The sequence below is a fragment of the Macaca thibetana genome, chromosome 4 (genome assembly GCF_024542745.1).
Source record: "Macaca thibetana thibetana isolate TM-01 chromosome 4, ASM2454274v1, whole genome shotgun sequence".
NCBI classification, from domain to species: domain Eukaryota; kingdom Metazoa; phylum Chordata; class Mammalia; order Primates; family Cercopithecidae; genus Macaca; species Macaca thibetana.
In genome coordinates, this window is record NC_065581.1 from 126531440 (window position 1) to 126558245 (window position 26806).

The 26806-nt window shown below is 40.8% G+C and overlaps 1 protein-coding gene and 1 long non-coding RNA gene across 3 annotated transcripts in view; one reads left to right on the forward strand and one right to left on the reverse strand.

Annotated features, from left to right (window-relative positions):
* The window catches only part of LOC126952633 (uncharacterized), a 47123-nt gene extending 39950 nt beyond the window's left edge, over nt 1-7173 (forward strand). The window contains exon 2 of the long non-coding RNA XR_007724966.1: nt 6466-7173. This is a non-coding gene — a long non-coding RNA (uncharacterized LOC126952633). The remainder of the gene's footprint in view (nt 1-6465) is intronic.
* Nucleotides 1-26806, reverse strand: part of ABRACL (ABRA C-terminal like) — a 564811-nt gene that overhangs the window by 315926 nt on the left and 222079 nt on the right. The gene's annotated exons all lie outside the window — the stretch shown is intronic.

Below are 26806 nucleotides of genomic sequence, written 5' to 3' on the forward strand. Positions count from 1 at the left end.
CTGTTTCCTGCTGAATAGGGCGGCCGGACTGAACCAGAGCTCTTTGTTCCAAGTCCAAATATCCTGTAAAGGAAATCTGATTGCTTCAGGTTGGGTCTGGTATCAAGGGCTAGTGGAGTAGAATCATGTTGTTCTAACACAGTTGCTAAGAATACAGTTCTATGGATTGGGTATAGGGCAGGGTTTTTGTCTCCTGAGCTAACTCCCTTTTGGAGGGGATCGCCTTTTAAGGTATCCACTACATTAATCAAGCTCATCAAAACCTTGTTATTTCTATCTTTGGTGTAATGCTGAGAAAGTCTTACTCTACCTCATGATTGTATAAATATTCATTTTACATTGTCTTCATATATATGTTTATTTTATTTATTTATTTATTTATTTATTTATTTATTTTTTGAGACAGCATCTTGCTCTGTCACCTAGGCTGGAGTGCAGTGGGATGATCATGGCTCACTGCAGCCTCAAACTCCTAGGCTCAAGCGATCCTCCTGCTTCAGCCTCCTGAGTGGGTAGGATTTCAGGCGCCCACCACCACACCAGGCTATTTTTTAAAATTGTTTTTTGTACAGACAGGGTCTTGCTATGTTGCCCAGGCTGGTCTCAAGTCATCCTCCTGCATCAGCCTCCCAAAGTGTTGGGATTACAGGCATGAGCCACTGTGCTCAGCCTTCTAATATTTTTATGATTTTAAAAATTTAAATATTTAATCCACCTGGAATCTATTTAGGTACAAATTATGCAATAAGGACCCAACTTTTGAAAATATGATTAGTTACCTCACCACCAATTATTTAATAATTCATTCTCTTCCCACTGATTTAAAATCCCAAATATTTCATATACCAAATTCATATATATACACTCACACACACACACACACACATGCATGCATGCACATGGCAGTGTGTGTGTAGTACTGCTTCTAATCTTTTCCATTGCTTGGTTCATTACTATTTTAAATATATATGTAATACTTCATAAATAGTTTGAAAACAAGTACTCCCACTGATTTTAAATTTCTTTAGAGGGCCAGACACTGAGGCTCACACCTGTAATCCCAGAACTTTGGGAAATTGAGGCAGGAGGATCCCTTGAGCTCAGGAGTTCAAGACCAGCCTGGGCAATATGGCAAAACCTTGTCTCTACAAAAGATACAAAACTTAGTTGGGCGTGGTGGCATGCCTGTAGTCCTAGCTACTTGCTTGAGCCTGGGAAGTCAAGGCTGCAGTGAGCCATGATCATGCCACTGTACTCCAGCCTGGGTGACAGAGCAAGACCCTGTCTCAAAAAAATAAAAAAAATTCCTTTAGAGGAACAACTGATTACACACACACACACACACACATACATATAACTAGCAGTTTCTTATGCGTACTAGATAATGATAACAATTACAGTTTAAGAATATATATGCATGATTAAATATAAGATATATGTATTACTTTATAGCATTCATAAATTGCATATCATCAGGAAAAGATTATATCAGTATATTGATACATGTTTCTGTGTGATAGTTTCCATGGTAACCAGTTATCTTTTATTATTGTTTTAAGTAATTCCCTTCCTGAGTGAGGATTACACATATCTCTGCCCATAATAACTCACAATGCCTTTGATATGGTCTGGTTGTGTCCCCACCCAAATCTCATCTTGAATTATACTCTCATAATTCCCATGTGTTGTGGGAGGGACCCAGTGGGAGATAATTTAAATCATGGGGGCAGTTTCCCTCATACTGTTCTCATGGTAGTGAATAAGTCTCATGAGATCTAATGGTTTTATCAGGGGTTTCTACTTCTGCATCTTCCTCATTTTCTCTGAGGCCTCCCCGCCATGACTCTGAGGCCTCCCCAGCCGTGTATAACTGTAAGTCCAATTAAACCTCTTTTTCTTCCCAGTCTCAGGCATGTCTTTATCAGCAGCAGGAAAAAGGACTAATACAGTAAACTGGTACCAGTAGAGTGGGGCGTTGCTGAAAAGATACCTGAAAATGTGGAAACAACTTTGGAACTGAGTAACAGTCAGAGGTTGAAACAGTTTGGAGGCTCAGAAGAAGACAGGAAAATGTGGGAAAGTTTGGAACTTCCTAGAGACTTGTTGAATGGCTTTGACCAAAAACCTGAAGCAATATGGACAATAAGGTCCAGGCTGAGGTGGTCTCAGATGGAGATGAGGAATTTGTTGGGAACTGGAGTAAAGGTGACTCTTGTTATGTTTTAGCAAAGAGACTGGTGGCATTTTGCCCCTGCCCTAGAGATTTGAGGAACTTTGAACTTGAGAGAGATGATTTAGGGTATCTGGAGGAAGAAATTTCTTTTTTTTTTTTTTTTTTCTGAGATGGAGTCTTGCTCTGTCACCCAGGCTGGAGTGCAGTGGGGTGATCTTGGCTCACTGCAACTTCTGCCTCCTGGGTTTAAGCAATTCTCCCACCTCAGCCTCCAGAGTAGCTGGAGGCGTGCACCACCACACCCAGCTACTTTTTGTACTTTTAGTAGAGATGGGGTTTCACCATGTTGGCCAGGCTGGTCTCGAGCTCCTGACATCAGGTGATCCTCCTGCCTCGGCCTCCCAAAGTGCTGGAATTACAGGCATGAGCCACCGCACTGGTGGAGGAAGAAATCTCTAAGCAGCAAAGCATTCAAGAGGTGACTTGAGTGCTGTTAAAGGCATTCAATTTTATAAGGGAAGCAGAGCATAAACATTTGGAAAATTTGCAGCCTGACAATGTGATAGAAAAGAAAAACCCATTTTCTGAGGAGAAATTCAAGCTGGCTGCTGAAATTTGCACAAGTAAGGAGGAGCCGAATGTTAAACCCCAAGACAATGGAGAAAATGTCTCCGGGGCACATTGGAGGTCTTCACAGCACCCCTTCCCATCACAGGCCTAGAGGCCTAGGAGAAAATGGTTTCGTTGGCCAGGCCCAGGGTCCCTGTGCTGTGTGCAGCCTAGGGACTTGGTACCCTGTGTCCCAGCTGCTCCAGCCGTGGCTGAAAGGGGCCCACATAGAGTTCGGGCCGTGGCTTCAGAGGGTGCAAGCCCCAAGCCTTGGCAGCTTCCACGTGGTGTTGAGCCTGTGAGTCAAGAATTAGGGTTTGGGAGTCTCCACGTAGATTTCAGAAAATGTATGGAAACACCTGGATGCCCAGGCAGAAGTTTGCTGCAGGGGTGATGCCCTCATGGAGAACCTCCGCTAGGGCAGTGCAGAAGGGAAATGTGGGGTCAGAGTCCCTACTGGGGCACCAACTAGTGGAGCCTTGAGAAGAGGGCCACCGTCCTCCAGACCCCAGAATAGTGGATCAACCAACAGCTTGCACTGTGCACCTGGAAAAGCCACAGACACTCAACACCAGCCTGTGAAAGCAGCTGGAGGGAGGGAGGCTGTACCCTGCAAAGTCACAGGGGTGTAGCTGCCCAAGACCATGGGAACCCACCTCTTGCATTACCATGACTTGGATGTGAGACCTGGAGTCAAAGGAGATCATTCTGGAACTTTAAAATTTGACTGCCCTGCTAGATTTCGGACTTGCAAGGGCCCTGTAACCCCTTTGTTTTGGCCAATTTCTCCCATTTGGAATGGCTGTATTTACCCAATACCTGTACACCCATTGTATCTAGAAAGTAAGAGCTTGCTTTTGATTTTACAGGCTCATAGGTGAAAGGGACTTGCCTTGTCTCAGATGAGACTTTGGACTGTGGACTTTTAAGTTAATGCTGAAATGAGTTAAGACTTTGAGGGACTGTTGGAGAGGTATGATTGGCTTTGAAATGTGTGAACAGAGATTTGGAGGGGCCAAGGGTGGAATGATATGGTTTGGCTGTGTCCCCACCCAAATCTCATCTTGGATTGTACTCCCATGATTCCCACGTGTTGTGGGAGGGACCCACTGGGAGATAATTTGAATCATGGGTGTGGGGGGTCTTTAACAGCAGCATGAAAATGGACTAATATAGCCTTCTGTGGAAAAAGCACACATTCCTGCTCCATTGATGTTGGTCTTAGACATGTGGCTTGTTTTGGCCAATGGCAGGTGAGCGGATGTGACTTATATTATGTTGAAATAAAAGTGTTGATCATTCTTGTGTGTTTTTACTAACTCTCTCCTCTTTTTCCTGTGCCCTGAGAATGGCACATCTCGGCTATTGAAGAAGACACATGGAGCGGGAGAAGAACTACCATCAACCCCATGGCTAATGAGCAACATGAATGAGATATAATCCTTCATTGTTTTAAACCATGGTGATTTGGGGGTTGTTACTGCAGCCTTCCTAGTAAATGCTGACGAGGACACCTGGCATGCTCACTGTTGACAGTCAAATTTTGACTGCAGTTATCATTTGGGTCAATCTGACTGACCTAGCTATCTTTTATAATGATCCAACGCAATTCTTTAACTCAATACTTTTTATAAATATGGCAAAAAAAGATTAATTAGAATAACTGAGACCTCAATGGGCATACGGCACACAAATGTTACTCAACAGTTATCTTAAATATAGTGAAGCTGGCTGGGCGCGGTGGCTCACACCTGTAATCCCAGCACTTTGGGAGGCCAAGGTGGGCAGATCACCTGAGGTCTGGAGTTCGAGATCAGCCTGACCAACACGGAGAAACCCCATTTCTACTAAAAATACAAAATTAGCCAGGCATGGTGTTGCATCCCAGCTACTCAGGAGGCTGAGGCAGGAGAATTGTTTGAACCCAGGAGATGGAGGTTGCGATGATCTGAGATCATGCTATTGCACTCTAACCTGGGCAACAAGAGCGAAACTCCATCTGAAACACACACACACACACACACACACACACACACACAGAGTCAAGCTGTTAAGCTTTCTGTAAGTAAAGGAGACATCCTTCAGCAAGATCTAGCAACGGTGACTATTATAAATATATAGTTGGCAAAAAGAGACGTAGAATCTCAAAGAAACTGAAGACCAACAGATATCTTCAGAATCTGGATTGATTCCACGGCAGTTAAGGGACAGTGCATTATCCTTGTCATTTGAGTGCTGTGGTATTATTAACATGGCTCTGATACTCTTGATCTCTGCTCCTCTTAGTGTCCTTTTGCTTCTCTTTCTGCTACCAGCTGACTTCCTTATGGTTTATTCCATACCATTTCCCTTCCTCAAAGCTTCTGCTATAACTACCATTTATGATTTTTCATACCTTTATCTTGCTCATAAGTTTGGTTTGCTCCAGGCTACTCCTGCCCCTTCCCTTCTTCTAGGTTATCTTTTAAACTTCAACTCCCACTATTAGTTGCCCCATTTCAAATTCCTGAGAGTATGATTTTGTTGAATCCGGCTCTAGTGGGTTAAATAATCTCTACCTCCAATATTCATGTTCACTTGGAACCTCAGAATGTGACCTTATTTGAAATAATGTGGGGATTTTTTGTTTTGTTTTGTTTGTTTGTTTTGAGACAGTCTCACTCTGTCACCTAGGCTGGAATGCAGTGGCATGATCATGGCTCACTGCAGCCTCGACCTCCTGAGCTCAGGCAATCCTCCCACCTCAGCCTCCCAAGTAGCTGGGACTATAGGCACATGCCATGACACCTGGCTTATTTTTGTATTTTTTTATAGAGATGGAATCTCACTATGTTGCCCAGGCTGGTCTTGAACTCCTGGGCTCAAGCAATCCTCCTGCTTCGGCCTCCCAGTGTGCTAGGATTATAGGTGTGAGCCACTGCACCCAGCCTAAAACCCAATCTTTATTGCATCTCTTTCTGCTAACCAACTGGCTTCCTTACAATAAATAATTTAATTTATTAAAATAAATATTTATTGATTGACATACATTATTTTCTTCTTTAGTAATGATTATTACTGATTAGCAGATAGTAATTTGAGCCTGAAAATTAGTGGGTTGTATCAGAACAGGCAGTAGGATAAGTTTGGCCCATGGGCTATAGTTTGCCAACTCCTGCTATAGAAGAAAGTTGCTGTTGCTTGTTCACCAAAAATCAATCTTATTTTCCTAATAGGACCCTAATTTCCTTCTGGGAACCTTTCCCCTAGCCCTACCTGTCATTGAAAATGATCAGTGTGCACACTTCCAGTAATGCCACAGAAGCATGAGGCCCTGGCTACAGTGACCGGTTCCATCTGAGTGAATATTACAGTTGCATGGGATCTACTTTTTCTGTTTTGAGACAGGGTCTTTCTGTGTCGCCCAGGCTGGAGTGCAGTGACGAGATCATGGCTCATGTAGCCTCGACCTCCAAGCCTCAAGCAATCTTCCCACCTCAGCCTCCTGAGTAGCTGGGACCACAGACACATGCCACCATACCTGGCTAATTTTTAAAATTTTGGGTAGAGACAAGGTCTCTCTAGGTTGCCCAGGCTGGTCTCAAATTCCTGGGCTCAAGTGATCCAACTGCCTCGCCCTCGCAAAGTGCTGAGATGACAGGCTGAGCCACCACACACTCTGCCTTGTTTTTCTTTTTCCACAGGAACCTGTGGTGATAAGGAAGATGTGAGCCTGGAGATACAGAAGCTACCACTGAAGCTGACACAGCAAAAGGCAGTGCCAAGGAACTAAAAGAAAACAAATTTTGATTACATTTTTGGAGTTCATGGGTCAAGCAGTTCATGACACTGAAGCTTTTCTGCTACATGAATAAATAACTTTTTCTTTGCTGTTAAAGTGGGTTTGTGCTGGCTTCTCTATCACTCACAACAACTGGATACTAACTGAGGCAATACTTCCTACCTCTTACACACATTATACCCATAAAACAGAAACAACATCTAAAATTAGATTTCAACACAACTACCAAAGCAGAAAAGTTCAAACCAACAAGTTATGGATACTGTGTTACTGAAACTACATTTCTCCTTCCAATGTGAGTATGGTGTTGGTGAACATGTTGCGTGTTGATTCTGCTAGTCTTTGTGTCCTGCACATAGGGTGTGGACTGTGTAATGAATCGTTTCTTCATTATTTTTCTCAGCTTGCATGGTTGCATCACCTTCATTCACAGAGCTCACTGTGACAGCATTTAACCTTGTCTTGGTACACGTGTGTAATTTACGTAATAGTCACCTCTGTACTTTCCTCAGTAACTTAAACAAAGGAGGCCATCACTCACCGTGCTTGCCTTTCAAATTAGATTTGATATCAAATTAAAGTCTCATTTTATTAAATTTCTGAAGCCAAAGTCTTTGACCTATGAAAGTATGTTTCAATTATGAATGGAAAAGAGAAGCTTTGTGTTATTAACAGGAAAAGAATTCAAGTGTGACGGTTGTGTCAATGCCATTGGGACATGCCAGTGCTCAGTAACTCAACAGACAAGCCTACTAGACCTGCTTTACTCATTCATGGCCCTGTTTCTTCACTTTCTACTGACTCCCACCTGTGTTTCATAATTCTCTACATTGATGTGGTTTATTACTTCTAATCGGGACCTTAAACTAATTGTGAAACTTGTTAGAGTCTCTTGGTGTAAAATTGTCTTCATACAATTAGAATGTTATAATCTGGACCTACCAATGTGAACAAGTGAACAAATGTGCTGTTTATTTTAACCAGCAGTGCTGTTTTAGTTAGCTATTTATCTCCCAAATCTCAAAAACACTCAGTAGCTTACAACATGAAGCTGTTTTTTTTTTTTTTTTGCTTATAGGTCTGTGGGTCAGATGGGGTAGCTCTGCTTCAGGTTGTAGGTCATCTCGGCTTGGCAGACTTTAAGTTAAACATAAGACTGTGTGTCTCATTTTGGGGCCCACACTGAAGGGAGAGCAGCTAGCTGGTGCATGCTGTCTTCATGGCAATCACAGGGGTGCGAGAGGCGGAGCTGAAGGACACAAGCACATTTAAGTCTTTTGTGTGTGTCATGTTCAGTGACATTCCATGTCCAGAGCCAGCTACATGGGTGGATCATGAATAGAGGGGAGAAATGCACCCCACCCACTTCAGTGAGCTTTAGGTTTACATGGCTGAGGGATGGAGGGAAGAATTTTGGACAATAATCTCATCTAGTACATATGGCTTCAATTTGTATGAACCCTGTCTCTACTCCTCCAACCCTCTGATCTCAATTGCTATTGCTAATATGCCCTGTGGGAGTGAGAGGGCTTTCTGTAAGAAAGAGAATGACTTCCAGATAGCTTATTGGCCATCAATCTAGGAGCTGTTACAGCTGAGAAACATTTTGACCCAACCCTCTGGCTTCTTTGTTGATTTATTTTTCTGATACAATTCATGTTTTTAAATATTAAGCTTTAATGAAGTTAATGTGTTTTAATGCAGTAAAAAATAAAGCATATATGATTCTATCATTTGTAAATATACAATATAACTAGTAAGAAATAAGGGGTCTCATTCACACCCAGATTTATAGGACCCAGCACTATGTGCTGGGTATATAATAGAAGCTCAGTATTTGTTGATTGAAGTGCTTTTTCTTGTTTACTATTGATTATTATTGATTAACATATAATAATTTGGGCCTGAAATAGACATTTCCCTTTTTAATATAATTATATATATGTGCATATCATATCATTAATATCCTCTGACTTTATTAGTGTCTGTTAACCATGTCGGAAAAAGTAAAGGTGTTTATAATGCATGCACAGAAAAATGATACGTTTGTGTTCGCTGTTTTTAGGACCAAGAAAAAATTATTGGTTGCTGTTTTCTCAGTTTTGGTGCTTTTAAAAATAAATTTTACTGTGCATATTTGAGTTTTACAACATCAACATCATGTTATGAGATACATATAGATAGTAACATGATTACTATATTCTCAGTTTTGTTTTAAAAGAATACTTGTTTCTATATCCTTTTGATGTGGTAAGAGACCTCAGGAGAATATCTAAATGGATAGTTAGAAATATGTGTCAATATAAGCAAAATCAAATTTTCAAGATTGTAAGTATCAGCCAATGAAAATGCCAGTTAAAATTACTTTTAAATAGTATTTAAAATTAAAATTATGTATGATGCAGATATAAAAGATACAAATTTTTTATATAAATTACAAAATTGTTTTCTTCATGAAAGGAAAAAACTAATTCCTAGAGCTGATTTTATGAAAACTGAACGCATCATAAAACAAAAATAACTTAATTGAAAGATAGTTTGCTTTGTGTCACAGGTCATCTGTTTAGAAGAGCAATACTAAAGTAACTAAATGCCTTTTTGGGCTTCCTTCAATGATCCTGAAGTTTCAGGCTATTTCCTTTGCTTTCTTCTAGGAAACATTTATTATGGCTGAAATATGCATTAATGTTTCAAGTTATAATCATCTTGCCAGATATACTTATGGCATAAAGACAGGAAGGAAACTAATACTCATGAAGTGTCTATTATATATCTTTGGTAAGGTGTTAAAAGCAATGCCGTGTTGAGAAGAGAAATATTCCCATTTCAGAAGAGAGAAAACTAGGCTTAGAAAGTTGAAATGACAGAGTTTTTTACTCCAAAATCATGTTCTTTGGCATGAGCCAAAACCTGAGAAAACTGTCTATGGAACAGTGTAGTAAACTGGTGTGAACTCCCCTTGCAAGTTCAATAATTGCAGTGTAGTAACATCAAGTTTTATTTAGAGATAAACAAATGACTTTATGCATATGTTTTGCAACAGACAAATCACAATAGTCCAAAGTCCTACAGTGGATATTCCCCAATGCCACAGAAGAGGCCCCGAGGAACAGTTCAAATGTGCACCTACCCGCTAAATGCTCCCCGGGCATGGGCGGTCCTTCCTGGCTGGAATTTCTCTTGTGGTTATTCCTGCAGTGTCTGCAGCACTGACCTTATTCCTGTCCTCAAAATCCACTTCCTCTTCTAGTGAATCTTGTTTTTCTCATGCTTCCAGACCCAATTTCCTAGTCTAGTGACACCTCTAGACATTTTTCTGTGACATTTCTTGATTTGTAAGAATGCTTCCAAACTCCTACACCAAAATACTTTTCCCTTATTTTGTCAATGACAAACATTTAGCAAGTATTTGTTGCCTTCACAGTCTACTTCTAATCCGTGCATCCTGTCCTTAAAGAGTTTATAATCGACCTAAGGAGAAAAGCTATTCCCATAAAAATAATGAGAGCTAAAGATAATAAGTTGTGTTACAAAACTTCATAGGAGGGGCCAGGTGCGATGGCTCATGTCTGTAATCCCAGCACTTTGGGAGGCGGAGGCAGATGGATAACCTGAGGTCAGAGCAGCCTGGCCAACATAGTGAAACCCCGTCTTTACTAAAAACACAAAAATTAGCCAGGCATGGTAGCAGGTGCCAGTAATCCCAGCTACTCGGAAGGCTGAGACGGGAGAATCACTTGAACCTGGGAGGTGGAGGTTGCAATAAGTCAAGATTGTGCCACTGCACTCTAGCCTGGGCAACAAAGCGAGACTCTGTCTCAAAAAGAGACTTCATAGGAGGGAAGGATGAACATGTACTGAGAAAGCTAAAAGTAGATGGAGCCTTGAAAGCATATGTTGACCACAGCACCCTCCCTACCACCCTGTCCCCATAATCTAACATCTTGCGCTGGTCAGCATTGAAGGACACATCAAAGATGTCAGGAACACAGAAACACAATGAGGCCATCATTCTGGAGGAACAAAGGCATCAACACACTCTTTCTCTTGTGTTGAGTCATCTTCCCTCTCATAAAGTTCCCTGCAGAGCTTTAAGAGGGTTTGTTTTCTCTTTGGACTGTGACTTTACTCTCTAAGCCCTGAGCTTATGAGAAAAGATGCCCTGACTTTGCTCTGAGCCTAAAGGGAAGACATACTTGTGGTTTCTACCTTGTCTAGCCCAGTTCACAGAGTAGATGAATATCTGGCAGAAACTTTGGTCCTAGGAATAATACATGTGCATTTCCCTGGAAAGGGCTCTGCGTCATATCTCTTTAGAGACTTTTATGCTATGCCAAGACAGTATAGCAATGGTAAATGACTAAGGGCTTGGGGTTTGAAGTCAACAGACCTGTTACGTGTCTCCGAGATGGTTGCAGTCAGTATAGCCATGAGAGCTGAGAAAGCCCCAGAGGCCTTCAACAGAGCTAACAGCAGAATTTGGAAAAATACCAGATTATTGTTCTACTGCCCTAGAATAAGTTAGCAGACCTTGGTGCTCAGGATACCTGGGGTCTGAGACTCTTTGTTGCTATGTGGTTCACACATGTTCATGTGAACAATCACCTGGTGAGGTAGTAGCTTTATTTTTACAAACTAGATGAGTTAATTTGCCCACATTTATGAAACTATGACAGACTGATTGATTAAATACTTTTGGGGATGTGAATGTAAGTTCATGGTTGCACTAGTTTTTATTTAATGCAATTAAAGAATTAACAACTTGAAAGTCAAATGAATAGTTCATTTTCTCCACTGTTCTAATTTACTAATCCAAGTAAACTTTAAAGTGTATGGAGATGTTGCTGAATAAATGTGTTGCCCCTCCCAAGTCATATATTTGCATTTATAACTGGCACTACGATGTGTCTTAATCCAGTTATTACTTTTTAAAAGAAAATCAGTATAAACTTGCTGCAGTGAAATCTTACTCCAAAGTCCCTTAAATATAACTGCATGGTGGCTCTAACTCAAATGTGGTGGTGGTGGTGGTGGGGTATTATTTGGGAGGGGGTGATCTTATGAGGTCTTTTTTCCCTCCGTATCTGTGGGTTTTTTTCCCCTGAGTTAGCCCCTGGGTGACCCCACCCTGTGCCCTAAATTATACAATTATACACATGATGACCAACTACTGACTTAATCCCAGGGGCATGAGAACTTTGATCTGGCAGGTGTACAGAGGCCTTAAAGTACCCATGGATGGATATTGGGCCCTTTCATGGCAGGTAAACCTTGCTTGTAGTTCAACAGTCTCTTCTATTTTGAGGAAATCAGTCTAATAAAGATAGTAGCAACTTTTCTCCAGTTTATAATACCATTAAGTAATTTTAATTACAAAAATTAGAAATAATCTAGAACTGTCTCCAAAATATACGTCGTAAATTCAGGAGGAAATTCAGGAGTTGTAAATTCAGGAGTGGGGCAGGGAGTGGTAGAGCTTGGAAAATCCCCATATTTGGTTCCAAGAGATGCACATATTTATTTACTTCATCTACCCTACTCCCAGTATGAAAAACATTGTGTAATTGTAAGGCCAAGTGCGGTGGCTCACACCTGTAATCCCAGCACTTTGGGAGGCCGAGGTGGGTGGATCACCTGAGGTCAGGATATTGAGACCAACCTGGCCAACATGATGAAACCCCATCTCTACTAAAAATACCAATATTAGCTGGGCATGGTGGTGCACACTTGTAATCCCAGCTACTCGGGAGGCTGAGGCAGGAGAATCACTTGAACCCTGGTGGCAGAGGTTGCAGTGAGCCAAGATCGTGCCATTGCACTCCAGCCTGGGCAACAGAGTCAAACTCTGTCTCAAAAAAAACAAAACAAACAAACAAAAAGAAAAACATTATGTAATTGTTATGCTGTGGTATTTCAACTTAGTAGTGAAGAATGTTTTTACCTTCTTTAGGAAAAGAAAACTGAAAAGATATTATGTATCCACATTACAATTTCATTGATATTCTCTTGAAATTATATACAATCAGCCTTCTGTACTCGTGAGTTCTGCACCCGTGGATTCAATCAACTGCAGATAAAAATACTTTAAAAATTACGTCTGTACTGAACATGTAACAGACTTTTTTCCTTGTCATTATTCCCTAAACAGTTCAGTATAACGACTATTTACATAGAATTTCCATTATATTAGGTATTATAAGTAATTGTATTATAAGATGATTTAAAGTACACTGGGAGGATGTATGTAGGTTATATGCAAATAATACTATGTCATTTTATATCAGAGTCTTGAGCATCCCTGAATTTAGATATCAGTGGGGGATGCTAGGACAAATCTTCCACAGGTACTGAAGGATGACTGTATTCATTCTACATGTCAATAAAAAATTTCAAAACTGTTAGCTTTGTTTTTTCATTAGAGTTGATTCTGGTAATAAGCACAGGAAAGAAAAATTCACATTGCACACCATATAAATCAAGTTTCTCAGGCATTCCTAGTGCAATCTGATGAAAACATCTTTCCTTAAGGTGCTTTCCTTAAGGTTCCTTAAGGTGGAAAAATTGCTACTTTTTTTAGTGACAGATCATTGCCTTGTCACCCAAGCTGGGAGTGCAGTGGTGCGATCATAGCTCACTGCAGCCTTGACTTCTTGGGCTCAAGTGATCCCACTGCCTTAGCCTCCTGAGTAGCTAGACTCATGCCACCACACTGACTAATTTTTTTTTTTTTTAGAGACAAGTTGCCATTTTGTTGCCCAAGCTTAATCTCCTGTCTTCAAGGGATCCTCCAACCTCAGCCTTCCAAAGTGCTGGGATTTACAGGCATGAGCCACTGTGCCCAGCCTACTTTTATCAGTTATAAGTGTGTTTGCCTGCAAGCAACTGAAGACCCAAGAAAGGTAGGTTTATTTATTTATATTTTATTTTATTTTACTTTCTGAGATGGAGTCTTGCTCTTGTTGCCCAGGCTGGCGTACAATGGCGCGACCTTGGCTCACTGCAACCTTGGCTGACTGCAACCTCCGCCTCCCAGGTTCAAGTGATTCTCCTGCCTCAGCCCCCCGAGTAGCTGGGATTACAGGTGCCTGCCACTACACCCAGCTACTTTTTGTAACTTTAGTAGAGATGGGGTTTCATCATGTTGGCCAGGCTGGTCTCAAACTCCTAACCTCAAGTGATCCACCTGCCTCGGCCTCCCAAAGTGCTGGAATTACAGGCGTGAGCTACCGCGTCTGGCCAGAAAGGTAGGTTTAAATAAATAAGGAGTTTATTTGCCTCAAGTGACAAAGATATCTAGAGATAAGTTTCCAGGGCTGAGATGGTGTCTCAACCATGTCTTCATGTGGCTCTCATTTGTGTGAAAAATAGCTTCACTTAAGGCATGTCAGCGTCCCAAGTGGGAAGAAAGAGGAAGAAGAAGGTGCAAAGTGTGATGGAAGTTGCCAGCGCAACCTTTATTTGATTTTTTGTTTTGTTTTGTTTTTGAGACAGGGTCTTGCTCCGTCACTCAGGCTGGAGTGCAGTGGTGTGATCACGGCTCACTGCCGCCTTGACCTCCCAGGCTCTCACAATCCTCTCACCTCAGCCTTTCAAGTAGCTGAGACCATAGGCTCACACTACCATGCCCAGATAAGTTTTAAATTTTTTTGTAGAGATGGGTTCCCCCTGTGTTGCCTAGGCTGGTCTTAAACTCCTGTGTTCATGTGATCCTCCTGCCTTGGCCTCTCAAAGTGCTGAGATTACAATTGTGAGCCACGGGGCCCAGCATGTCCAGGCTTTAAAATAGCATTTCTAAGAAGCCTGTAGCAGAGACTTCTGTTTATACTTCATTGGGCAGAACTGGGCCACATGGCTATTCTACCTCCATCGCATGGAGTCTAGGAAAGCAAGTGTCTCACTTTGCAACCTGTGTATATGTAGAGGAGGCTGGTTAGAAAGGCAGTGAAGTGGGTGGTCAGAAAACCAGCTCTTAATATGCCATCACTAATGCGGGATTCTTCTCTTACTGATTTCTTGTCATGTGGAATTACTTTAAACAAACAAAAAATTTTCAGTTCAGAAGTTCTAGTTTAGGAATGCAGTGTCCTTACCACTTATTTCCTCTTTTAAATGATAGATTTGGGCTGTCTTGTCTTGAAATAGCTACTTATTGTAGCTTGTGTTTTGAGAGCAGCTTATCTAAGATCAAATGACAAAATGAAGGGAAACATCTTGTGACCTTTTTGGTTTTAGTCATTTGGGATCTATTTCTTGCCAGGACAGACAGTTCAGTATTTTGAAATATTCTGGTGTTTATTTGTTCAAGACCAAGACAGAACCATCATGAATAATGAATATACAAAAAAAGAACCAAGGCATGAAATATACATTTTTGAAACTCACTTGGATCTGCTGAACTAAGTCAGTTCCAATTAGAGAACTATATTATCTTTTTCTTTGGAAGCAATTTTATTAACTTACATGGGTAAAATTTCCTTAATTGTGGTTCTTAAACTCTACTAAAGACATCTGAACATTGTTGATTGATCATAAAAATATAGAATTTGAGTAGCAGATCATACTGTAATTTTAGTCATCAGATTGTTGCAACTCAGACCTTTAAAAATATTTATCTTTAAAATTAGAATAAAATGCTCTTATTAGAGAAACTTTGTAAATGATGAGAGACTATCCTTTTATAGATGCCCTATTATGAATACTTAACAGTTTGATGTATTTTTGGTTATGAAAAGAAAATAATCAGAGTTACTATTTTTTGAATATACTATGCCAATAATTTAATATTTAACTTAATCCTCTCAAAAAGTCTAGGAGCTAGGTAAGGTTTTGTCCCCATATTTACAGATGAAGATAGTTACAATTAAGTAATTTGTTCAAAGTCACATGGCAAGTAGCACAGCTGGATGTGAACTTAGAAAGTCTTCAAAACTTCAACATTTTGAGGACCTGACCAGTTTAAAGAACCTAGGAAGCTGAAGTAGACAGACATAAGGGTTTACCAATACTGTTCTTATATCACTTGATTGAAGATTCTGATTTTCAGAAAACACTGATAACCCATCTATCCATTAGTAGCCTATATCTGAGAGTTACGTTGGTCCTTGTTCTTCCTAAGGGCTGAAATTTCATGTATCCCTAGATTCTGTGAACTCCTCTGTAGCATTCAACAAATTTTTTTGCCTTAATTTCCGGAGTGTTTCTGATGTGTCCTATCACAGAACACTGATACAACAGATTTTGTGACTTGAAATCTAAACATCCTTTCTGTGGGAAAATTCATTGAGTTTCCAACAAGGAACCTATAGATGAGCTTCTGAAAAACCATCCATTAGTCAGATATTCTGTTCATAAATATAAAACATTGTCTGTTCCTTGTATCCTATCCTAATCGACCTTCTAAAAAAAGTCTCTCTTTTTTTTTTTTTTTTTTTTTTTTTTGAGACGGAGTCTCGCTCTGCCGCCCAGGCTGGAGTGCAGTGGCCGGATCTCAGCTCACTGCAAGCTCCGCCTCCCGGGTTCACGCCATTCTCCTGCCTCAGCCTCCCGAGTAGTTGGGACTACAGGCGCCCGCCACCGCGCCCGGCTAGTTTTTTGTATTTTTTGGTAGAGACGGGGTTTCACCGTGTTAGCCAGGATGGTCTCGATCTCCTGACCTCGTGATCCGCCCATCTCGGCCTCCCAAAGTGCTGGGATTACAGGGTTGAGCCACCGCGCCCGGCCTCTTTTTTTTTTTTTAAGTCTCTTTTTTAGTGCTACTTGATCACTTTATTATTGGAAGTTATGAGCATAAGTCCCTAATATACTGACTGTAAAACTGTGTACATGTAGCCATTTCCATTCAGCAGAGACTTTATCTATCTTACATAATAGCTAGTACACCATTTACACTCAGTAAAATTATTCATACTCTTTCATTTGTTTTAGTTAAACAAGTTCTAGTGAATTTATTTATGTGCAAAAAAATGGAAAAAAACAGATGTAGTGAAAGGCTCCTTTTAACTGCTCCCAATCCCCATCCCCGCAGAGGTAAACACAATTAACAGTTGGAGGTGGAAACTTCTAGTTCTTTTGTTTACATTTACCTACACGTGCATGTTCTCATACAGAAATATAGAGGGTTTTTGGTGTATTTTATTTTAAACACTAAATATGCTAATGATTTGATTTGCTTATTTTACATAGCAATGTCTTGTAGTTCTTTCCATGTCAGCATAAACAGATCCATCTCATTCTTTTTAACTATTGCCAGGCATTGCATGATATGAATCTTTATGTATGTATGTATTTGTGAGACAGAATCTTGCTCTGTCATCCAGGCTGGAGTGCAAGTGGCACAATCGTGGCTCACTGCAGCCTTTAAATCCTGGGCTCAAGCTCCACCTCAGCCTCTTGAGTAGCTGGGACTACTGGTCTGTGTAGCAATTTTTTTTTTTTTTGGAGAGATAGGGGTATTCTTATGCTGTCCAGGCTGGTCTTGAACTCCTGGCCTCAAACACTCCTCTCACATTGGCCTCCCGAAGTGCTGGGATTACAGGCATTAGCCACCTAGCCCAACTATGATATGAATCTACAATGGATTACATAACTAGTCCTCTTTTGATGGACAACTCAGTTGTTTATAATTGTGTTATTATTACAATGACGCTGTGGCAAATATCTTTACACATTTCTCTTAGTGTACAGGTTTATCTAGGGTAAATATCTACAGTTAATTTTTTTTGGATTGAAATATGTATGCTTTAAAAATTTTAGGGAGGAGGAAGGGAGTGGGCTGAGGGCTGAGGGACTGCCTGTTGGGTGCTGTGCTCACTGCCTGGGTAATGGGATCATCCATACCCCAAACCTTAGCGTCATGCAGTGTTTCCATGTGACAGACCTGCACATGTACTCCCAAATCTAAAAAAAAAGTTGAAATTATTTTTTTTAATGTAATACATACTCAGTAAAAAATGAACCTGGCTGGGCACCGTGGCTCACACCTGTAATCCCAGCACTCTGGGAGGCCAAGGCAGGTGGATCACTTGAGGTCAGGAGTTTGAGACCAGTCTGGTCAACATGGCAAAACCCTGTCTCTACTAAAAAATGAAAATTAGGCGGGCGTGGTGACACGTGCCTATAATCCAAGCTACTCAGGAGACTGAGGCAGGAGAATCACTTGAACCTGGGAGGCAGAGATAGCAGTGAGCTAAGATCATGCCACTGCACTCCAACCTGGGCGACAGAGACTCTGTCTCAAAAACAAAAAAACTAAACTTGTAGCCAAGTGTATGATCAAGTTAGCCACCAGTTCCTTGTGATCACACTAAATCTTTTGTTTCTCAACAGTTACTCTTATAGAAAAATCATTTTTACATTCCATCTTTTGGATCCTCTCTCTCATACTTCCATTCCTCTAAATGAGGATGTATTTTTGGTGACAAGTAATAGAAACCTTACGTGAACCAGACAGAAAGGGTAATTTATGGGCTCATGTAACCAAACTGTGGGGAAGCCCCAGTGTAGCCACATCTCAGGGCAACCAGCATTTAGGGTCAGAATGCTGCCAGGACTCATTTTGCTTCTCAATTTGCTTCACTCTTTTACTGCAGGCAACTTCTTTTTTCAAGAGTTCTTTGTATTCTAATACAAGTCCTTTGTTAGATATGTGCTTTACAAGAATTTTCTCCCAATCTATGGTCTGTCTTCTATTTCTCTTAACAGCATCCATCAAAGAGCAGTTTTTAATTGTGATTAAGTCCAATATATTAGTTTTTAAAAAATGGATCATAATTTTGGTGTTATATCTAAGAAATCATTGCCTAACACATGGCCACAAAGATTTTCTCTAGAATTAGCTTTAGGTTTTACATTTAGGTCAATGATCAATTTGGGACTAATTTTTGTATATGGTGCATGGCATGGATAAAAGATTATTATTATTGCATATGGATGTTTTATTATTCCAGCACCATTTTTTGAAAAGATGATCCCTTCTCCACTGAATTGCCTTTGCACCTTTGTTGAAAATCAGTTTTCCATTTATGTGTGGGCGTATTTCTCCACTTTCTTTTCTGTTTCATTGATTTATTTGTCTACCTTTACTTCTATCTCACACTGTCTTGAACACTATGTCTTTATAGGAAGCATTGAAATCAGGTAGAGTTAGTTCTCCAACTTTGTTTTGCCTTTTCAAAGTTGTTTTGGCCATTCAGGTCTTGATATGGTTTGGGTCTGTGTCCCTGCCCAAATCTCATGTTGAATTGTAATCCCCAGTGTTGGAGGAGGGGCCAGGTGGGAGGTGATTGGATCATGGGGGTGGACTTCCTCCTTGCTGTTCTCTTGATAGTGAGTTCTCACGAGATCTGCTTGTTTAAAAGTATGTAGTATTTCCCGCTTCCCTCTTTCTTCACATGCTCTGTCATGTGAAGATGTGCCTGCTTTCCCTTCACCTTCCACCATGATTGTAAGTCTCCTGAGGCCTCCCCAGCCATGCTTCCTGTACAGCCTGCAGAACTAAGAGTCGATTAAACTGATTTTCTTCATAAATTATCCAGTCTCAGGTAGTTCCTTATAGCAATAAGAGAATGAACTTATACAGAAAATTGGTACTGCGAAGTGGGGCATTGCTGTAAAGATACCTGAAAATGTGGAAGTGTCATTGGAACTGGGTAATGGGCAGGGGTTGAAACAGTTTAGAGAGCTCGAAGAAGACAGGAAGATGAGGGGAAGTTTGGAACTTCCTAGAGACTTGTTAAATTGTTGTGACCAAATGCTGATAGTGATATAGACAATGAAGTCTGGGCTGAGGTGGTCTCAGACAGAGATGTAGAACTTATTGGGAGCTAGAGTAAAGGTTGCTCTTGCTATGCTTTAGCAAAGAGACTTGCAGCTCTAGGGATCTTTGTAACTTTGAACTTGAGAGAGATGACTTAGAGTATCTGGCAGAAGAAATTTCTAAGCAGCAAAGCATTCAAGATGTGGCCTGGTTTCTTCTAACAGTATATACTCATATGTATGAGCAAAGAGATTTTCTGAAACTGAAACTTAGATTTAAAAGAAAAATTGAAAGAACTTCAAAGAAAAAACTTTTTCAAAATTTAATGAAGCATCTGTGCACCAAATAAAATCCTGTCACAGACTGCCAGAGTTTCAAACTTTGGAAAACTTTGGCATGATGTTTCCCAGCTCTTGAGTCGAAGTTCTTGAGGCCAGCAGGCTAAGTTTAAATCCAGGATCTTTCTCTCATGTACTAGCTGTTTGCTGCTATACCTCCCCTCTGAATCTTTTCCTTACCTGAAAAATAGCAGTACTAATAAAATCTCCTGTTTGTAGATATGAAATGAGATAAGGCATAAAAAGCCCTTGGCATAAGCCCCAGTAAATGGTGGGTGCCTTGAAAATGTCAGTCATTTTTAAGGCAGGAAATCAGTGTCATAACTCAAAAAATATGGTCCCTTTCTGGTATTGTTAGCTTTCTACTCTCCATTCTTACCCTCAAGTCTGAGACACTTGGCCTTGACATAATCTCTTCACTCTCAAGGTGCAAAAGCACTTCACCAAATCTTTTACTTCAACAATAGAATCAGGACCATGACTCATGTACAAGTGACTGTGCAAGTTGATCCGGGTGGGATTGTGAGCCAGATCACCCAGAGTCAGTCTTGGCTTGCCGTAATCATCATGGTATCATTACCAACAGATATTTAGGGGTGAGCACCCATTATGGGTACAACTCCATGACAGCTTCTGGGAGCACTATTCTAGATGGTCATAGTGAGCTTTTGGCTGGAGGTCTGCAACACACTCTAAGAGGCCAAGTGGAAGCTGTGGACCAGGCAGACTAGAGCCACTTTGCAGTGAAGAGGCACAAACTACAAGGAATAAAATTATAGCTTGCTAGAATTGTAGTCTACATTTCCCTTTGGCTGCCTGTTTGTTTCTCAATATAATTTGAGGTGTTGACTCTAGACCACAAAAACCTAGGTGGTTTTGGGTACCAAGCTGTCTTATGAATTACCTTTGTCTTTTTCTAACTTCCTGGCAGCTAAGATTAGCAAGCCTGGTTGGGATTATAATTGTTGCATTTAAACTACAGAAAGAATGTTCTTTGATGAAAGATTCTCATATTTCATAAATGTTCTAATTTGATAAAACTTTAATGTCCTTACCAACAGGTCATAATGGACATGTAACATTTTATGTTCTTACTACATTGGTTATTTTTAAAGTATACTTTGGTCTGAAGGAGGAGATGCTCAGGATATTATTTCAAATCTTTAGAGGCACAAATTTTTACAAATCGGATCATGTCTATGACCAGATCAGTTGTATATTTGAATTATAGCCAAGTTCCCCTAGTTTACAAGGTAATGTGAATTATGGCTAAATTATTAATACAAGTTAAAAGATAATTATCAAAATTACAATGGGGCTTATTTGAATATTTAAAAATCCTGACTGGGTCATGGTGGCTCATGCCTGTAATCCCAGTACTTTGGGAGGTTGAGGCGGGCAGATCACCTGAGGTCAGGAGTTTGAGACCAGCCTGACCAACATGGTGAAACACCGTCTCTACTAAAAATACAAAAATAAGCTGGGCATGGTGGCAGATGCCTGTAGTCATCGTTACTCAGGAGGATGAGGCAGGAGAATTGCTTGAACCTGAGAGGCGGAGGTTGCAGTGAGCTGAGATTGCGCCATTGGACTCCAGCCTGGGCAACAGAGTGAGACTCCATCTCAAAAAAAATAATAATAACAAACAAAAATCCTGGCTGGGCACAGTGGCTCACACCTATAATCCCAGCACTTTGGGAGGCTGAGGCAGGCAGATCCTTTGAGCTCAAGAGTTTGAAACCAGCCTGGGCAACATGGCAAAACCCTGTCTCTATTAAAAACACAAAAAAGTAGTCAAACATGGTGGTGCACACCTGTAGTCCCAGCTACTTGGGAGGCTGAAGTAGGAGAACTGCTTGAGCCTGGGAGGTTGAGTCTGCAGTGAGCTGAGATTGGGTCACAGGACTCTAGTCTGGGCAAATGAATGAGACCATGTCTCAAAAAATAATAATAAAAACCTTTTCTCTAGATTATAGTTTTATATACTTTAATAATAGCTTTATATGAATGAACCAAATAGATGCATATTTTTCTTCAGTTGTAAGCAATTAAAACGGTATTTTGTAGATGAGAGCTGGTTTGCTGTAGTTATAGTCTTACTTTGGAGAAAATACACTGCTGAATTGCTTTTCATTGAGATGAGGCATAAATCTAGGTTTTAGGTATCCTGAAATGTATGCAATTTTGGAGTCCCTCTTCAAGAAAAAAGAATACCAGGCTGAGTGTAGTGGCTCATGCTTGTAATCCAAGCACTTTGGGAGGCCGAGGCAGGCTGATTACTTGAGCTCAGGAGTTAGAGACCAGCCTAGGCAACATGGCGAAACTCTCTCTCTACAAAAAACACAAAAGTTAGCCAGATGTGGTGGCACATGCCTGTAGTCCCAGCTACTTGGTAGGCTGATGTGAGAGGATCACTTGAGCCCAGGAAGTGGAGGCTGCAGTGAACTGTGTTTGAGCCACTGCACTCCAGCCTGAGTGACATGGCAAGACCTTGTCACACACATGCCAAAAAAACACCCAAAAAACCCACAAAAAACAAAACAAAACAAAAGAAAAAAGCAGTCAGGCATGGTGGTTCATGCCTGTAATCCTAGCAAACTGAGGTGGGAGGATTGCTTGAGGCCAAGAGTTTAAGACCTACCTGGCCAAAATAGTGAGACCCTATCTCTAAAAAAAAAGAGAAAAGTAGGGTAAATTTTGAAGATGGCTGAATAGGAACATCTCCAGTCTGTAGCTCTGAGAGTGACTAATGCAGAAGACAGGTGATTTCTACATTTCTAACTGAGGTAGCTGGTGCATCTCATTGGGACTGGTTGGACAGTGGGTGCAGCCCACAGAGGGTGAGCTGAAGCAGGGCAGGGCCTTACCTCACCCAGGAAGCACAAGGGGTTGGGGGATTTCCCTTTCCCAGCCAAGGGAAGCTGTGACAGACTACCTGGAAAAGTGGGGCACTCATGCCCAAATACTGTGCTTTTTTCCCCTAAGGTCTTAGCAACCAGCAGACAAGGTGATTCTCTCCCGTGCCTGGCTTGGCGGGTCCCACACCCACAGAGCCTTGCTTACTGCTAGTGCAGCAGTCTGAGATCGATCTGCGAGGCGGCTGCAATTGCTGAAGCTTGAGTAGGTAAACAAAGTGGGCAGGAAGCTTGAACTGGGTGCCCACCGCAGCTCAACAAGGCCTACTGCCTCTAGACTCCACCTCTGTGGGCAGGGCATAGCTGAACAAAATGCAGCAGACAACTTTTGCAGACTTAAATGTCTCTGGCTGACAGCTCTGAAGACAGCAGTGGTTCTCCTTGCATGGCATTTGAGCTCTGAGAATGGACAGACTGCCTCCTCAAGTGGGTCCCCAACCTCCGTGTAGCCTAACTTGGAGACACATCCTAGTAGGGGCCAACAGACATCTCATATAGGTGGCTGCCCCTCTGGGACGAAGCTTCCAGAAGAAGGATCAAGCAGCAATATTTGCTGTTCTGTAATATTTGCTATTCTGCAGCCTTCAGTGGTGATACTCAGGGAAACAGGATCTGGAGTGGAACTCCAGCAAACTCCAACAGACCTGCAGCTGAGGGACCTGACTGTTAGAAGGAAAAGTAACAAACAGAAAGGAATAGCATCAACATCAACAAAAAGGTCTTCTACACTAAAATCCCATCTGTAGGTCACCAACATCAAAGACCAAAGGTATATAAAACCACAAAGCTGGGGAGAAACCGGAGCAGAAGAGCTGAAAATTCTAAAAATCAGAGTGCCTCTTCTCCTCCAAAGGATCACAGCTCCTCACTAGCAATGGAACAAAGCTGGACAGAGAATGACTTTGACGAGCTGACAGAACTAGGCTTCAGAAGGTCAGTAATAACAAACTTCTCCGAGCTAAAGGAGGATGTTTGAACCATCACAAGAAAGCTAAAAACCTAGAAAAAAGATTAGACGAATGGCTAGCTAGAATAAACAGTGTAGAGAAGACCTTAAATGACCTGATGGAGCTGAAAACCACAGCACGAGAACTTCATGATACATGCACAAGCTTCAGTAGCTGATTTGATCAGTGGAAGAAAGGGTATCAGTGACTGAAGATCAAATTAATGAAATAAAGTGAGAAGATAAGGTTAGAGAAAAAAAAGTAAAAAGAAATGAACAAAGCCTCCAAGAAATATGGGACTATGTGAAAACACCAAATCTATATGTTTGATTGGTGTACCTGAAAGTGATGGGGAGAATGGAACCAAGTTGGAAAACACTCTTCAGGATATTATCCAGGAGAACTTCCCCAACCTAGCAGGGCAGGCCAACATTCAAATTCAGGAAATACAGAGAACACCACAAAGATAATCCTCGAGAAGAGCAACCCCAAGACACATAATTATCAGATTCACCAAGGTTGAAATGAAGGAAAAAGTGTTAAGGGCAGCCAGAGAGAAAGGTCGAGTTACCCACAAAGGGAAGCCTATCAGACTAACAGCAGATATCTTGGCAGAAACCCTACAAGCCAGAAGAGAGTGTGGGCCAATATTCAACATTCTTAAAGAAAAGCATTTTCAACCCAGAATTTCATATCCAGCCAAACTAAGCTTCATAAGTGAAAGAGAAATAAAATCCTGTACAGACAAGCAAATGCTGAGAAATTTTGTCATCACCAGGCCTGCCTTACAAGAGCTCCTGAAGGAAGCACTAAACATGGAAAGAAACAATTGGTACCAGCCACTGCAAAAACATACCAAATTGTAAAAACCGTTGATGCTATAAAGAAACTGCGTCTATTAATAGGCAAAATAACCAGCGAACATCATAATGACAGGATCAGATTCACACATAACAATATTAACTTTAAATGTAAATAGGCTAAATGCCCCAATTAAAAGATACAGACTGGCAAATTGGATAAAGAGTCAAGACCCATCAGTGTGTTGTATTCAGGAGACCAATCTCATGTGCAAAAACACACATAGGCTCAAAATAAAGGGTTGGAGGAAGATCTACCAAGCAAATGGAAAGCAAAACAAACAAACAAACAAACAAAAACCAACCAAACAAAAAAAACAAAAAACAAACCAGGGGTTGCGATCCTAGTCTCTGATAAAACAGACTTTAAACCAACAAAGATCAAAAGAGACAAAGCCATTACATAATGGTAAAGGGATCAATGCAACAAGAAGAGTTAACTATATGCACCCAATACAGGAGCACCCAAATTCATAAAGCAAGTCCTTAGAAACCTACAAAGAAACTTAGACTTCCACACAAGAATAATGGGAGACTTTAACACCCCACTGTCAATATTAGACAGATCAACGAGACATAGGGTTAACAAGGATATCCAGGACCTGAACCCAGCTCTGCAACAAGCAGACCTAATAGACATCTACAGAACTCTCCACTCCAAATCAACAGAATATACATTCTTCTCAGAACCACATCGCACTTATTCTAAAATTGACCACATAATTGGAAGTAAAGCACTCCTTAGCAAATGTAAAAGAACAGAAATCACAAAAAACTGTCTCTCAGACCACAGTGCAATCAAATTAGAACTCAGGATTAAGAAAACTCACTCAAAACCACACAACTGCATGGAAACTGAACAACCTGCTCCTGAGACTACTGGGTAAATAACAAAAATGAAGGCAGAAATAAAGATGTTCTTTGAAACCAATGAGAACAAAGACACAACACACCAGAATCTCTGGGACACATTTAAAGCAGTGTGTAGAGGGAAATTTATAGCACTAAATGCCCACAAGAGAAAAGAGGAAAGATCTAAAATTGAAACCCTAACATCACAATTAAAAGAACTAGAGAAGCAAGAGCAAACAAAGTTCAAAAGCTAGCAGAAGGCAAGAAATAACTAAGATCAGAGAAGAACTGAAAGAGATAGAGACACAAAACACCCTTCAAAAAATCAATGAATCCAGGAACTGGTTTTTTGAAACGATCAACAAAATTGATAGACTGCTAGCAAGAATAATAAAGAAGAAAAGAGAGAATCAAACAGATGCAATAAAAAACGATAAAGGGGATATCACCACCGATTCCACAGAAATACAAACTACCGTCAGAGAATACTATAAACACCTCTACACAAATAAACTAGAGAATCTAGAAGAAATGGATAAATTCTTGGACACATACACCCTCCCAAGACTAAACCAGGAAGAAGTTGAATCCCTGAATAGACCAGTAACAGGCTCTGAAATTGAGGCAATAATTAATAGCCTACCAAGCAAAAAAAGTCTAGGATCAGACAAATTCACAGCCAAATTCTACCAGAGGTACAAAGAGGAGCTGGTACCATTCTTTCTGAATCTATTCCAATCAATAGAAAAAGAGGGAATCCTCCCTAACTCATTTTATGAGGCCAACATCATCCTGATACCAAAACCTGGCAGAGGCACACACAAAAAAGAGAATTTTAGACCAATATCCCTGATGAACATCGATACGAAAATCCTCTATAAAATACTGGCATATCAAATCCAACAGCACATCAAAAAGCTTATTCTCCACCATCAAGTTGGCTTCACCCCTGGGATGCAAGGCTGGTTCAACATATGCAAATCAATACACATAATCCATCACATAAAGAGAACCAATGACAAAAACCACATGATTATCTCAATAGAAACAGTAAAGGCCTTCGACAAAATTCAACAGCCTTTCAGGCTAAAAACTCTCAATAAACTAGGTATTGATGGAAATATCTCAAAATAATATGAGCTATTTATGACAAACCCACAGCCAGTATCATACTGAATGGGCAAAAACTGGAAGCATTCCCTTTGAAAACTGGCACAAGGATGCCCTCTCTCACCACTCCTATTCAACATAGTGTTGGACGTTCTGTGCAGGGCAATCAGGCAAGAGAAAGAAAGAAAGGGTATTCAATTAGGAAAAGAGGAAGTCAAATTGTCCCTATTTGCAGATGACATGATTGTATATTTAGAAAACCCCATCGTCTCAGCCCAAAATCTTCTTAAGCTGATAAGCAACTTCAGCAAAGTCTCAGGATATAAAATCAATGTGTAAAAATCACAAGCGATCCTATACACCATTGATAGACAAACAGAGAGCCAAATCATGAGTGAACACCCATTCACAATTGCTACAAAGAGAATACAATACCTAGGAATCCAACTTACATGGGATGTGAAGGA